This window comes from Canis lupus, chromosome 29, assembly GCF_011100685.1.
Source record: "Canis lupus familiaris isolate Mischka breed German Shepherd chromosome 29, alternate assembly UU_Cfam_GSD_1.0, whole genome shotgun sequence".
Lineage (NCBI taxonomy): Eukaryota > Metazoa > Chordata > Mammalia > Carnivora > Canidae > Canis > Canis lupus.
Genome location: NC_049250.1, coordinates 33,633,517 through 33,647,847, shown reverse-complemented (window position 1 = coordinate 33,647,847; position 14,331 = coordinate 33,633,517). Strand labels below are relative to the sequence as shown.

The 14,331-nt window shown below is 39.4% G+C and overlaps 1 protein-coding gene across 7 annotated transcripts in view; it reads right to left on the bottom strand.

Annotated features, from left to right (window-relative positions):
• CNBD1 (cyclic nucleotide binding domain containing 1) overlaps positions 1-11,054 on the bottom strand; it is a 531,845-nt gene extending 520,791 nt beyond the window's left edge. For 3 of the 7 annotated variants that reach the window (XM_038579686.1, XM_038579692.1, XM_038579694.1), the window contains exons 1-2: positions 10,922-11,054; positions 9,271-9,406 (exon numbers count right to left, since the gene is read on the bottom strand). The gene's annotated coding sequence lies outside the window, so the exon portion shown is untranslated. The other 4 variants (XM_038579688.1, XM_038579687.1, XM_038579689.1 and 1 more) reach the window with 4 other exon arrangements.
• Positions 11,055-14,331: the final 3,277 nt, after the last annotated feature.

Sequence of the window (14,331 nt, the reverse complement as noted above, 5' to 3'; positions counted from 1 at the left end):
ACCCTTTTTTTGCATGGCAGATTATTAATTGTTACATAAAACCTATCTCCTTTTCTTATACGGTAGTAATATGGTAATTTTATCTGAGCACATAGCAAGAAATTAGAAACTACATCTCCCATTCTCCTTTGTAGCTCCCTGTGACCATGAGATCAAGTTCTCTCCAATAGGTTTTATGAAAATCTCACCCTACTGCTTAAGAGGAAATTGCTTTCCTGGGGCTTTCTTGGTTTGCTCGTTCCTGTGGGAATGATAATGGGTCAATGACCATCTTCAATCTATGACCCAGAAATTCGGTATCAAAGGAAATAATATAGCACAAGAAATTCTCACACATGTTCATATGGGGACATATACAAAGATGTTCATGAAGCATTGTTTGAGGCAGCAGCAAATTGGAGGCAATTCACTGGAATAGAGTCCATCCTCATCCTCTCCATGTTAACCCTGGAGATGCTGGATTATAGACAGATCCAAAGATCTAGTGATGGAACCTTCAGGAAACCCTAAGTAGAGAATATTTATTAATCCATGTAAAGGCATTTCTATATTTTAATAACTTTTATGAATATATACACATATACCAACTGAAAAACAGCTATATACGGAGTACTAGGCATTGGTTAAAATAAGTGAACTACATAGTCACATTGTAACATAGATAAAAAATAAGAAGTAAAATTAGGTATATAGCAAGCCATTTAAATTAATATATTTGCATATAATCAACAGTACTCATTTCATGAGAACACATAAACAAAAGACAATTTATTTGCACTTATTACATGAGCAGAGGCAAACAGCAAAAAGGAATGAGGATGAGAGAAAAAACAAGAGGGGGCCTTATGTAGATGGATGATGATAATATCCAAAATATTCCATTTACAACTAAACTTTCTCTGAGTCCAACAAATGCAGCCAGCCTGTCTCTACTTTTCTTGTGTTAATGAATTTATGCAAAAGAAAATAACTGGATCAAAAGAAAACTTTTGCCCAGATAACTTGTTTTTACCAAAAACAAAAATTGTTTTCAAAACTCACTTCAAAACAACTTATCAAGGAATTTGAGGGAAAAGTATAGAGAAGATGGACTTTGGGATGAGTCTTAAATGACAGATAAGATTTCAACTGGCAAAGACTGAAGAACACAGGATTTCTGACAGAAGAACAAACAAAACAAGCATAGGGGTAGAAAGCCGGAGGTGATAGGAAGTGGGAATAAAATGAGAAAGCAAAAAGGATGCACAAAGAGAAAAATGAGAAATATAACTGTGAAAATAGGTCAGAATTAGATGGGTCATGAATGCTAGGTAAAGAATTCAGAAGATGGGGATCCCAGGGTGGCTCAGCGGTTTAGCGCCGCCTTTGGCCCAGGGTGTGATCCTGGAGACCCAGGATCGAGTCCCACGTTGGGCTCCCTGCATGGAGTCTGCTTCTCCCTCTGCCTGTGTCTCTGCCTGTGTCTCTGTCTCTCTGTCTCTCTCTCTCTCTCTGTGTGTCTCTCATGAATAAATAAAATATTTAAAAAAAGAATTCATAAGAAAATGAGAAGCAATTAATTTTTTAGTTGTTATTGTTACTGTTATTAGCATAAATATTATGGATTCAGGACTGTGGTTTAGGAGGATTAACCCTGCAGCTCTGTTTAGAATAGTTTAAACTAAGGGGTTCTAAAGTGAAGAAACCAGTTTGAAGAGGTAAGAATTCCCAACCAGTTGACCCAAAATGTGTCACTGTTGCTTGCAGATTATTTTGAACTGAAAACAGTAAAAGCTCAAAAGACTTAGGGAAAAACTTTGACCTTTTTCCAACTGTCTAAAAGAATTGATAGAAACCTAGTCTAGGGCAGCTCCAGTGGCCCAGTGGTTTAGAGCCACCTTCAGCCCAGGGCGTGATCCTGGAGACCCTGGATCGAGTCCTGCGTCAGGCTCCCTGCATGGAGCCTACTTCTCCCTCTGCCTGTGTCTCTGCCTCTGTGTGTCTCTCATGAATAAATGAATAAACACAGAAAGAAAGAAGAAAAGAAAGAAAGAAAGAAAGAAAAAGAAAGAAAGAAAGAAAGAAAGAAAGAAAGAAAGAAAGAAAGAAAGAAAGAAAAAGGAAGGAAGGAAGGAAGGAAGGAAGGAAAGAAGAAAGAAAGAAAGAAAGAAAGAAAGAAAGAAAGAAAGAAAGAAAGAAAGAAAGAAAGAAAGAAAAGAAAGGAAAGAAAGAAAGAAAGAAAGAAACCTAGTCTAGGAAGAGACCTAGCACCATAGATAAATATAGTATAATACTAGGGTAATAGGAAGAAGTTTAGCAAAGCTAAACAGCAAAGGCTGTTTGCTAAAATTCATCTCTATGTCCCGTTGTTTCTGGATGGCCAGCAAACATTTGTTTACCAAATATGAACTCCGTTTCCTCTTCCTGTGAATTGCTTTCCTTCCCTTTGAAGTCCTACCTCAATACCCTTTTCTTCTTAGTTCAGGGTGACATATATACCTCATTTTGCCTGTCTTTGGAATCTTATGTTAATGGAGATTCCCATATGTACAAAATTAAGTTTGATTTTCTCCTGTCAATTTTGTCTCATGTTAATTTGATTCTTAGACCAACCAGAAGCTTGAAGGATAGAATAAAATATTTCCTTCTCAACAAAGACAATTACAATAATGCAGATAAGAGATTATGAAAGTTTCCTCCTAGACAGCAAGATCAGAAGGAAGACAGATATGTGTGGGGAGACTTGATAGGTAAAAATCTATAGACTATATGACTGGTTGGAAGAGAACTTTGAAGGTAAAAGAGTTGAAATGACTCAGTGTTGATGTTGAAGGATAGAAAACTATTGTTTCTCCCAGATATAAGAGATTGGGGAACTGCAATTATTATAGTAAGGAAAAAAAGAGAAATAGAAAGGATATTAATTTTAGGTGTTCGAAACCCTTAAGGGAAAGAATTTTTAGATATGCAAAACGTGAGCATATTTCTAGGCCAAGAATGAATGATTAAAGATAAAAATTCAAGATGGCAATATTTTAACATAAGGTCCTAAAGGAAAAGCAAAGGAAAATCATGACCTTGGTAAGTAGTAAGGGAATGTCTTCCAGTCTGGCTAGATGAACATATAAAGAAACATACTCATTATTTTGTTATGAAAATATCTCTAGTACTTTGAAAATTTTGTGTCTCCTTGCAACCTAGAAACAAGATCACAGCCTAAACCTGCCATTATTTTCATGTAGTGAACTGTTAGAATGATGAGGTGATTTCAGAGAGGACTGAGGACGAGTACTGGCAGTCTTGATGGTTCTTTTTTTTTTTTTTTTTTGAATTAATGTTTATTTATTTTTTTTATTTTTTTAATTTATTTTTTATTGGTGTTCAATGGTTCTATTATTCATTACATGAGTACAAACCTAAGAGGGTCTATAGACACTCCTCCCTTGTTGAGTGGTTATGCCCTTTGAATTGGGAAGGAATCATGTACTCCCTCCAAGAAACAATTATTTCTAGCATAATTTGAATCTGGATAACAAAGCAAACTCTATCACCTTTTAACTGTTATTTACTAAGAACCCTAAAACAGTTTTCCACAATTACACTGATTAACAACAGTACACTAATGGATATGCAGATAAATCAGAAATGGAATGAGATTTACCATTCTAATCCAGAAGCATTTTTCACTTTTAAAACAAATAAAATTATTTGACACAACAAGGGGATACATTTCAAGGGAGTATAAACAACAGTACGTGAAGACTTGCAACTATGATTCTAAGACTCATTAAATTTTTTATTTCTCTCAGGTTCAAAAGTGATTTTATAATAGAAAACCTGTATTTCCCAAAGTGGTTAGAGATTTTAGAAGGTAATTTACTCAAAAGCTATTTTCAAAAGGAATTTTTTGTGAAGTGATTAGGTTAAGTCCCTCTCCATTCCCTTCTATTGGGCATATATAGTGACATTTGAAACACCAAAGCGTTATATTTTTCATTTTGTTCAGTTTCACCTTGATGGTGTACTCCTGAGAAGTGATGAGGACTGTGAAAAGTAATGTGTTAAAGTTCCCATAATCCCCTAAAATTATTTGAAAAATCATTCTCCTGAACAATTATTTCTTTCCTTCAAATTAGCTTAAGGCCATAATTCTGAGCCAAGTATATATTGAGCATGTGTTATTTGCCAGACATTGTGCTGTTTTAATTAAATATAGTCCTGTAGGTATGGAATAATAATTATTACATCACAGGGGGATGGGAGTTATCAACTTATTTTCATACCTCACACATATTTCTTCGATCTCTGTTTTACTCTGTAAGCTAAATTTCCAAACCACTTCCCCACAATTCAAATTCATCTTTCATATATCAGTGATATTTCCAGAACATAAAGTTGATGATTTTTTATGGCTTAAAATTCATCAGTAATTCTTTTTATTATACAGATTAAAGTCAAAACTCCTGATTTGTTTTCCAGGTTTGTGTTTCACTCTTTCCAACTTCTTTTTCATCTTCTTTTTCATCTGGTCTTCCTCCTTCCTCCTTTCTCCTCCCTTATTTCCTTCCCCTTCTTCTTATTCTCCTCCTTCTTTTTAAAACAAGTTTTAAAGATTTTACAGTGTCCAGAGCAGTCAATGCTCTTCCATGTCTCCATAACTTTTCTAACAATTGCCTCTATCCAAGATTTCTCCCTTACCTCATCTGTATCCCTGACTAGCACTACCTAATAACCCTCATCCTATCTACACCCTACCTTCAGCTGGACTGGCAAAGATAATATTTTCCTATGAAGACTCACCTCAAGAATTTATCCCTTAAAGACTTTCTTCTCAGGAAACTTCTATGCTACTTCCAACCGTTACCATTTGGATTCTGATATAATCACTTTTTACCTTTGGCTTCTCTATTTCTCTGATCAGATCTGTGTTATGGAATCTCTGAAATTCTCTAAAAATTGTTTTTATCTCCCTATTAGGCTGTAACATCTTTAGGAAGAGGGATAATACACAGAAGGCGTGGCATATTGTGGCTGTAAATCAAATAAATAAATATTCAGTACTAGATCTTATTTAGAGTAGTCTAATCTTCCTAGGGACTAAATTTTTAACTTTGAGTGTAGAACAAATTTCTCCTTGTTTTTTTCCCACACTTTAAGAACTCTAGAGTGGTGACATATTTATTACATAAAAAGATGCTATGGAAAGAGCAGTAAAATTCAGTGATTTGGAGTTGAAGTTCTGCAGTCCTATAAAACCATATTTGAATCCTAGCTCAATCATTTTCTGCCCATATAACACTGGATATATTTTTAAACTCTTAAAGATTTTGTTTCCCCATCTCTTAAATAGAGATAGTAAAAGCACTACTTTCACAAGGTTGCTGAAGGTTGAATGAAGATGAAAGTTGAATTAAGATGATGCACCCAAAGAATGGCCACAGAAACTGGAACAGAGAAAGTGCCAGTCAGTTTTAGCTATAGTTACATATTATTACTAATACCAGAGGTAGTAAAAATGGAATCAAATTTTAATTATCCAGTTCTAAGCCTATTCTTCTGGTTGATTAATCCATTATGAGGTGTGGACTCCACCCTTTTCTTCAACCTATGTCATTTCACATAGGAACCCTCAGTGTCCAGAATACTTTCATAAGAGGATATTTAATGAGAGCACATCCACAACCATTGTGCTATGGACAAGGGACAAAGACATTTAAGCAATCTTCTTAAAAATATTAGTAACCCTGGAAACTTAGTTACCACACTGATAAAGTGTATTCCACGACACCTTCCTAGGATATAGGGATCAATGACTGGGTGGATGTATAGCTCTGTTTTTCTTTTTCTGAGTTAACTTTCTACTTGTGACACTCTGAAGGCTTTAGAATTTATATTAAAATAATGATTCAATGTTTTTAAAAAGGATGTGATCTTTATAAGTCATATTTTATAATTTATTTCCATTTTCTCTACTTTCCTTCCTCTGCATTAACTCTGAAGTCCACTTGTACACCTGACCATAACTGACCCACTCCCAAGTATCACTCATACAAAAATATATAGCCCTAATAATTGAGGAGAAAAGTGGACTCACTTTTTATTTCACCCACTTAAAAATACCTTTACATTAGAAATGAGTTGATAACTATTTTTAATCAAAACATATTCAATTTCAAAATAGATTTTCCATGAAAAGTAATGAAAGCCAAAGGATGATTAGAATTTCTTATTGCATTTCTGTTACAGACTATTTCTGTCTTCATGCACCTGGATGTGATGCTCTTTAAGAACTGCTCTTGTTTACAGAAAAATAATGAATGCAATAAATAAAAGTAGTCAAATTCCCCCCCCCAATTTCATGTTTAGTAGTGCTACAAAGAAAAGTATAGTCTAAAACTGACAATTGTATTGTCAATACAGTTTTTTACTTAATAATTCAATATACAATTAGGGTGCTTTAACAGATTAATGATTTCAACTTAATTGTATTAATTAATTAATTTATGAATTTCTTCTTTATGATTGTGTTCAAGCAATAAATACACTTTGGCTCAAAAGACCATCAAAAAATTGCCAAAATTAGATGCCTTTAATATGAACAATTGTATTTTCTCACCTTCTTCCTGAAAACTATGCTATATAACTTGAAAATGTTATTACAGGATATAAAAAAATTCTCCTGACTTCAGTGGATGTAGAGAGCAGCACAGGGCCTTGTTCATAATATGTGTCTAACAAGGGTATGTTAAATTGGATCTAAGTTTTCAAATATTTTGTTTTGAGTAAAAATAACTAAATCATACACGAATTAACTCTATGAGAACTTCAGATGAGTTACTCAGCTTGAAAATTCTCCACTTAAGTATATTTACCTCATTTGCATACGAAAGGCAAAACCAATAGATATGCAGTAGTTGCCCCTTATCTATAGGAGATCCGTTTCAAAACACTAGTAGGTGAATAACACTAGTTAAAACGAATGAATAACATAGACCTTGTGACATAGCATGAGACTACTACTGACCTTCTAGCCATATGTCTACAGATAACCGCTGGTAACTGAAAGAACCATGAAAAGAAAAACCACAGATAAGGGGTGGGGGGGGTGGGGGGGTGGGGGGGGGGGTGGGGGGGGTGGGGAGGATCTGCTGTATTCAAGTTCCTTTTTGTCTCCTAATAAAAAGGCATGAGAGGACTTTCTAACATCAGTAATGTGCTAGAAAATTCTACTTTTCTTAGGAACTATTAGATAACAGATATATCTCTGTCCCCAAGAAACAATACATAAAACTTAGTAACATTTCAGAAGAGAATGGGTAGAGGCTAAAGTGAAACTTCATGGCTGCCAACTTATTTTAAGTTCCATTTTCTGCATTCCCAGGATCCCTTATACCTAACGCATAATCATGTGGCCTAAATTTTGCCAATCAAATGTACCATATGGAGTTGGTGTAATTTAGCAATGTAAGACAGAGGCTGCACTCTGGGGAACTGATCTTCTGGCAAGTTAAGTGGTGAAGATATTTGGTAAGTTTTTTAAACATGTGTGTAATGTTCACAAGTTGGTTGCCTCTACTGGCAGACTGAAATGTACCATCAGTAAAAGAGCCTCTGGTATCCAGTCCAAATTATCACCTACAGTGAACATCAGTAACAACAGTGTCTTCATTACAGAAACCTTCAAGTGTGCTGAAGTAATCATGAAGTAATCATAAGCCCAACTTGGCTTCTCTGTGACCCTCCTGAAGATTCTGTAAGCTATATAAGCTCCATTAATAAGTTCCTTTCCTACTTAAACTGGCCAGAATAGATTCCATATCTTGTAATCCTTAGTGAAAATGTCAGATTGTAGATATCAAAGAGTTGTGGTTCTTATTTTCATTCTGATAATCACTAGCTATGTGACCGAAGGAGGTTGGTTATCCTTTCTGGGTGATGTTTTCCTCACCAATAAATTAGTAGTGGTAAACAAATTCTAGATGTTTCAAAGACTTAAAAGCTGAAGTTAGTAAAGTTCTAGAAAGAATGTAGGTGCATGTATTTATAATTTTGATAAGAAGAACTTTCTAAGGCTAACATCTAACCCACACATTAAAATGTATAATGATTAATCCCTTAAATCCCAAAAAATCTTTTAAAATCATGGCAAATAAATACCTTAAGCGAATGACAAAATGGTGAAAGTGTTCAATACATATGACATTAATAGAAGAACATTAATTTTTAATATTCAAAACTTCAAAATAATAAGATAATATAAACAGATAATAGCTCTCTCCCACCCCCAAGGAAAAATGGAATTTTAAAAAGCCAATAAGCTCAGGGGAAAATGCTCAGCCTCATTCATATATATAAAAAAACTGAAATCAAAATAATGAGATACTAGGGGCACCTGGGTAGTTAAGCATCTGCCTTCAGCTTGGATCCCAGGATCCTGGGATCAAGTCCCGTGTCAGGCTTTCTGCCAGCAGGGAGTCTGCTTCTCACTCTCTGATCCTACCCCCTGCTCAGTGCTACCAATCTCTCTCTCTCCCTCTCTAATAAATAAATAAAATCTTTAAAAAAAATGAGATAAAAAATAATAATGAGATACTATTTTTCATCTGTGCAATTAGTAAAGATGTTAAAATTGTAGGATACCAAGTACAGACCAAGATGTGGGAAACAAGGCACTTTCATTCACTATTGATAACAATGTAAATTAGTATGGGCTCTGGAGAGGAGATTTGGCCATATCTATCACAATCTTTAGCATATGTCAAAGCATATATACTTTGACTCACCAATTCCATTTCAAAGAATTTATCCAATAATCTTGCAAAATTTCATGGAAATATCTAAAAGAATATTCATCACAACACTGCTTTCTATTAGCCAAAGAAGAAAAAAAGAAAAGAAAAAGAAACACCTAATTCCAAAAGTATGAGAGCAGCTTTAAAAATAATGGTAATCCACGGGCAGCCCTGGTGGCTCAGCGGTTTAGCGCTGCCTTCAGCCCAGGGCCTGATCCTAGAGACCTGGGATCAAGCCAGGCATCGGGCTCCCTGCATGGAGCCTGCTTCTCCCTCTGCCTGTGTCTCTGCCTCTCTCTCTCTGTGTCTCTCATGAATAAATAAAAATCTTTAAAAAAAAAAATAATGGTAATCCATGGAACAGAATGCTTTGAAACCATTAAAAAGAATTAATTTGATCTACAGTCAACATAAGAGAGATTTCTAAGATTAAATATTATAGGAAAACCATAGAGCACATACAGCATTTTCTTTGGTAAATATTTTAAAGGATACTCACTCTGGTTGCCTCTGGTGACAGACTGTTTTCAACAATACCTATCAGTTACTCTTCTGAGACATGACTTTACCCCACAGTCCTACCAAGAGGTGGAGTCACGCGCCTTTCCTTGAATCTGTGCTCCTTAGGTGATTTGCTGTTGATCGACAGAGTGCAGTGGGACTGACTTCCGAGGCTCCCTCAGGAAAGCCCAAAAAGTTTCCACCTGGTCTCTTGGAATGTTTGCTCTCCTATGACCCCTGTTTTGATGTTCTCTCTCTTTCGCTCGCTCGCTCTCTCTCTCACACACACACTAGAAAACAATATATTCTTATGCCACAGGAAGTGTGCCAACCAAGAACGTAGCCCAAGCTATGAAGATGACTTTTCTGCTGGAGCACAGTAACAGGATTTTTATTATTATTTTTTAAAGATTTTATTTACTCATGAGAGACAGAGAGAGAGAGAGAAAGAGGCAGAGACACAAGCAGAAGCAGAAGCAGGCTCCATGCAGGGAGCCCGACACGGGACCGGATCCCGGGACTCCAGGATCACGCCCTGGGCCTGAAGGCAGGCGCCCAACCGCTGAGCCACCCAGGGATCCCCAGAAACAGGATTTTAAGCAGCAAACCTGAGGCTTGTTTTGCTCTGAAAGAAACCCCTGGATTAGAAACCTCTCCTCAGGGACATCTGGGTGGCTCAGCGGTTAGGCGCCTGCCTTTGACTTCGGTGTGACCCGGAGATGCAGGATCGAGTCCCACATCTGGCTCCCTGCGAGGAGCCTGCTTCTCCCTCTGCCTGTGTCTCTGCCTCTGTCTCTCTCAGTCTGTATCTCTCATGAATAAATAAATAAATCTTAAAAAAACAACAACAACAAAAAAACCTCTCATCAAATCTGTACCCAGAAGGAGAATCAACAGTTCACGAAGTAAGTGGGTACCAAAATGACCAATGGAATTTTCCAGAAACCAGCAGGGGCCAATGCGGACCCCCCTCTAGGGGATGTAACACCTTCGATGACATGTGTTCCAGTGGGCCTGCCCGGGCTCCCCTGGGCTCCCCTGGCTGCCCTTGGATCCCTCAGGCTCTCCCCAGACTCTGGGGAGTCTTAAAAACCCAAGTGGCATCTGCAGGTGAATGTCTTGCAGCCCAGAGCTGGGCTTGGAGGAAAAGGTTCCTTCATACTTCTGAGCGCAAAGCATTACATCCACCTTCTTAATCCTATCAGACCTGACCTATCAGACCAAGAAGGCTCTCGCACCGACCGTGTCTCTGCTTCTCAGGCCCGCGCCACTTCGCCTGCCAGGGCTCCCCTGGAGCCAGCAAGTGAGCGGGCACAGACCCTCCCTCTGGCGGATGGAGGGGCCGCGTCCCCAAGTCCTCGGATGACAGAGCCCAGCTACCAAGGGCCACCTCTTCAAGGAGCAGGCCGTGAAGGCTGGAATTTGACCCCTCCGACCATACCACCCGCAAAGAGCCACCCCCATCATGAAAACTGCTAAAGAGCCTTTAGCCTTTGCCTCAAACCTCCCTCGACCAAACAGGAGGCGAGATGGGGAAGTCGCCCCTCCCCCCCCCACGGGGCCGGCGAGGGTACCGTTTCCGTTTCCGGGGGGGGGGGAAGGGCGGAGTCTCACAACTTGCAGTGGGACAACTTGAACGGCCCACGCACACGGGTCAGGAGGTGGTGGAGAGGCGAGGCCCGAAGGACGCCCCCAAAGCTGGCCAACTGGGCCCACGGTGGAGCCGGTGCTTTCAGCCTCAGCGGACGGCACCGCCGCGGCGGGAAGGCGCTGAGGGACCCGGGCAGCCGCGCACGAGGACCTACCTGCCCGTCTTCCCGCGCGGGGGCTCCCAGCAGCCCTTGCGCGGGCTCCCAGCAGCCCTCGCGCTAAGAGCCGCTTGCTCCGTGGGCTCAGCCGATACCCCGCCTTCGCAGCGGGGTCAGCGCTTCCGGCGGACCCTGGAGAGCCCCGCTTGCGGGAACCTGGTGAGGGTTCCAGACGCCTGGGCTGCGGTGAGTGATCCGGAGCAGTTTGGGACTTTCTTGTTTAAGGAGTCGGCCTTGAAGCCACAGACTTTACACCTCAAGGTCCACCTGCTCCACAAGGACAGGCCTCGAAGACCCGGCGTCCGCCCGCCGGTGGTGCCTGAGACCAGCAGTGCCCACCCTGCGGGCGCTCCTTCGCCAAGAACTTTCCTGAGGCGAAGCTGGTGGAATCGGACACCTTACGGGCTTCAGACGTTCCCGTGTGTCCTTCATCCCGCGTGTCCTCAGCCCCGGGTTGCTGGTGCCCACGGGGCCCATCGCGGATGCGCGGCGGGAGAAGCGACGCCGAAGGCCTAGGTAGTTCTGTGAGGAGCTCCGCTTGAAGAACCTGAAAACGGGAGACGACAGCGACGGGGCGACTTTGGGATCGGGATCCTGTACCAGGCGGTGGGAGCGGCTCAGACACGAGGAACTCGCCAAAGCGGAAATCCAGAAGGTGACTTCTCTCTCTCTCTCTCTCTTTAAAAAAAAAAAAAAAAATTGAACCGTTGCTTTACTTGTTAGTTTTTCATGAAAGATACATTTAAATAGTTTAATTTTGGTAAAGCGTGTGTGTGTCGGTACTGGTGTCTGTACAGTGCTGGCCGGAAGGACTGTAGGGCTGTTCCAGGAGCCTCCGACGTGGGCTTGTGCGGGTCTCAGGTAAGGCAAAAGCACCCCTGGGTCAGGAGATGGTTCAAGTAATGCTGGGGTCCCTCCTGCCCCCTGGGTCAAACCTCTGTGGCCTCTTTACCGAGGAACCTATTCCTTTCATTATCGCCTTCAGATGCATGTTCACAACACCAGGGAACTTTTGTTTTTAAAGATTTTATTTATTTATTCATGACAGTCACAGAGAGAGAGAGAGAGAGGCAGAGACACAGGCCGAGGGAGAAGCAGGCTCCACGCAGGGAGCCTAACCTGGGACTCCATCCTGGGTCTCCAGGATCACGCCCTGGGCTGAAGGCGGTGCTAAACTGCTGAGTCACCCAGCCTGCCCCCAAACACCAGGAAACTTAAGGTAAACTTATTTTTAAACAGTATGTTAATTTCTTCTTCTCTTTTTCATGTTTTTTACAAATCAGTACCTTTATTTTTAATTTTTCCCATTCCCAACTGCCTTCTTTTTTTTTTTTTTTTTTTTTTTGATTCAGGTGTAATTGACCTGACATATTAGTTTGTGAGGTACATAATAATTCGATATTTGCATATATCGTGAAACAATCACCCAGTAAGTCCAGTTAGCCTCCATCACCATATGTACTTAATTTTTTTGTGTGTGTGATGAGAACTCTCTACATCTACTCCCCTACATAATTTCAAAGAAGCAACGCAGTACTATAAACTGCAGTCACCATAGTGTACATCCCGGTGACTGACTTATTTTATACGTGGAAATTTGTACCTTGGACCACTTCACCTGTTTCAACCACCTATAAGGCCTTGCCTCAGGAAACCAACCACCCGTCTTTTCTTTCTGTCTATAAACTCGTTTTGTTCTTTAGATTCCATATAAGAGTGAGATCGTATGCTATTTATCCTTTTCTGTTTGAATTATTTCGTTTAGCATAATCCCCTTGAGTCTATCCATGTTGTTGCAGATGGCAATATTTCAACCTTTTCTATGGCTGAATAATATTCATATATATATATTATATATATAAACACCTTCATTAACTATCTAAGCTAGATCTTCTTGATAACTTGATACAGCTTCTACATCCACTTACTGCTTCACCTTGCTCTTTTATGTTATGAAGATGACTTATTTCTCTAAACCTCACAAACCAACATCTGCTAGCTTCACACTTTTCTTCTGCAGCTTGTAGAATTGAAGAGAGTTAGGGTCCTGCTCTGGGTTAGGCCACGGTTTAAGGGAATGTTGTGGTTGCTTTGATCTATTCAGACCACTCAAACTTTCTCCATATCAGTGATTAGGCTGTTTTGCTTTCTCATCATTTATGTGTTCACTGGAGTAGCATTTTTAATTTCCTTTAAGAACTTTTCCTTTGCATTTTCAACTTGGCTAACTGACCCAGGAGGTCTAGCTTTCAGCTTTCAGCCTATTTTGGCTTTCAACATGCCTTTCCCACTAAACTTAATTACTCCCAGCTTTCCATTTCAAGTGAGAGACATGTGACTCTCCCTTACACTGGAACACTTAGAGGCTATTGTAGGTTTATTAACTAGCCTAATTTCAGTATTGTTGTGTCTCATGGAATAGAGAGGACAAGAGATGAGGGAACAGCCAGTTGGTGGAGCAATCAGAACACACACAACACTTAACAATTATATTTGCTGTGTTATATGGGCACAGTTCATAACACCACAAAACAATTGCAACAGTAACACCAAAGGTCACTGATCTTAGATTACCATAACAAATGTAATAATAATGAAAAAGCTTGAAATATTGTGATAATTACCAAAAAGTGACACAGAGACACAAAGTAAGCAAATGCTGTTAGCAAAATGCTGATATACCTGCTTAAAACCAAGTTGCCACAACTCTTCAATTTGTTAAAAACACAATATCTGCAAAGTAGAAATTTACTTCAGTAAAACACAGTAAAATAAGTTATACCTGGTATAAGTGTATGGATAACCACTCTCGATTTACATGTACTTTTTATAAAGCTTTCTCAAAGTAGATTTGCATCAATTTGCTTCAAATGCCTGTTCATTTCAATTATCTAGGAGAGTGGCATGAGGAAATGTTTCATGGAGAGTTTATGTTTTCTCTGCTGTGAACCTCAAAAGCTTAGAGTATGGTTTCCTCTCAAAATTCCCTTCATAACTGTTGATTTGCAATTCGGGCTCTATCAACCTGATTTTCTCAAAATGGAGTCTTTTTACGTGGTCCACTTTTTTTAAATGTAGAATTCTGGACCGCCCCATAAGTGACTTACTGAATCAGTATCTCTTGTTTTGGAACAAAAAATCTACACACTTTTTAATCTTTCTCTAATTTGATATAAACAACTAAAAATACTAGAAATTTTGATAACATTTGAAATATTTGTTTTTTCCACATTCCTTGACAGTATACAATA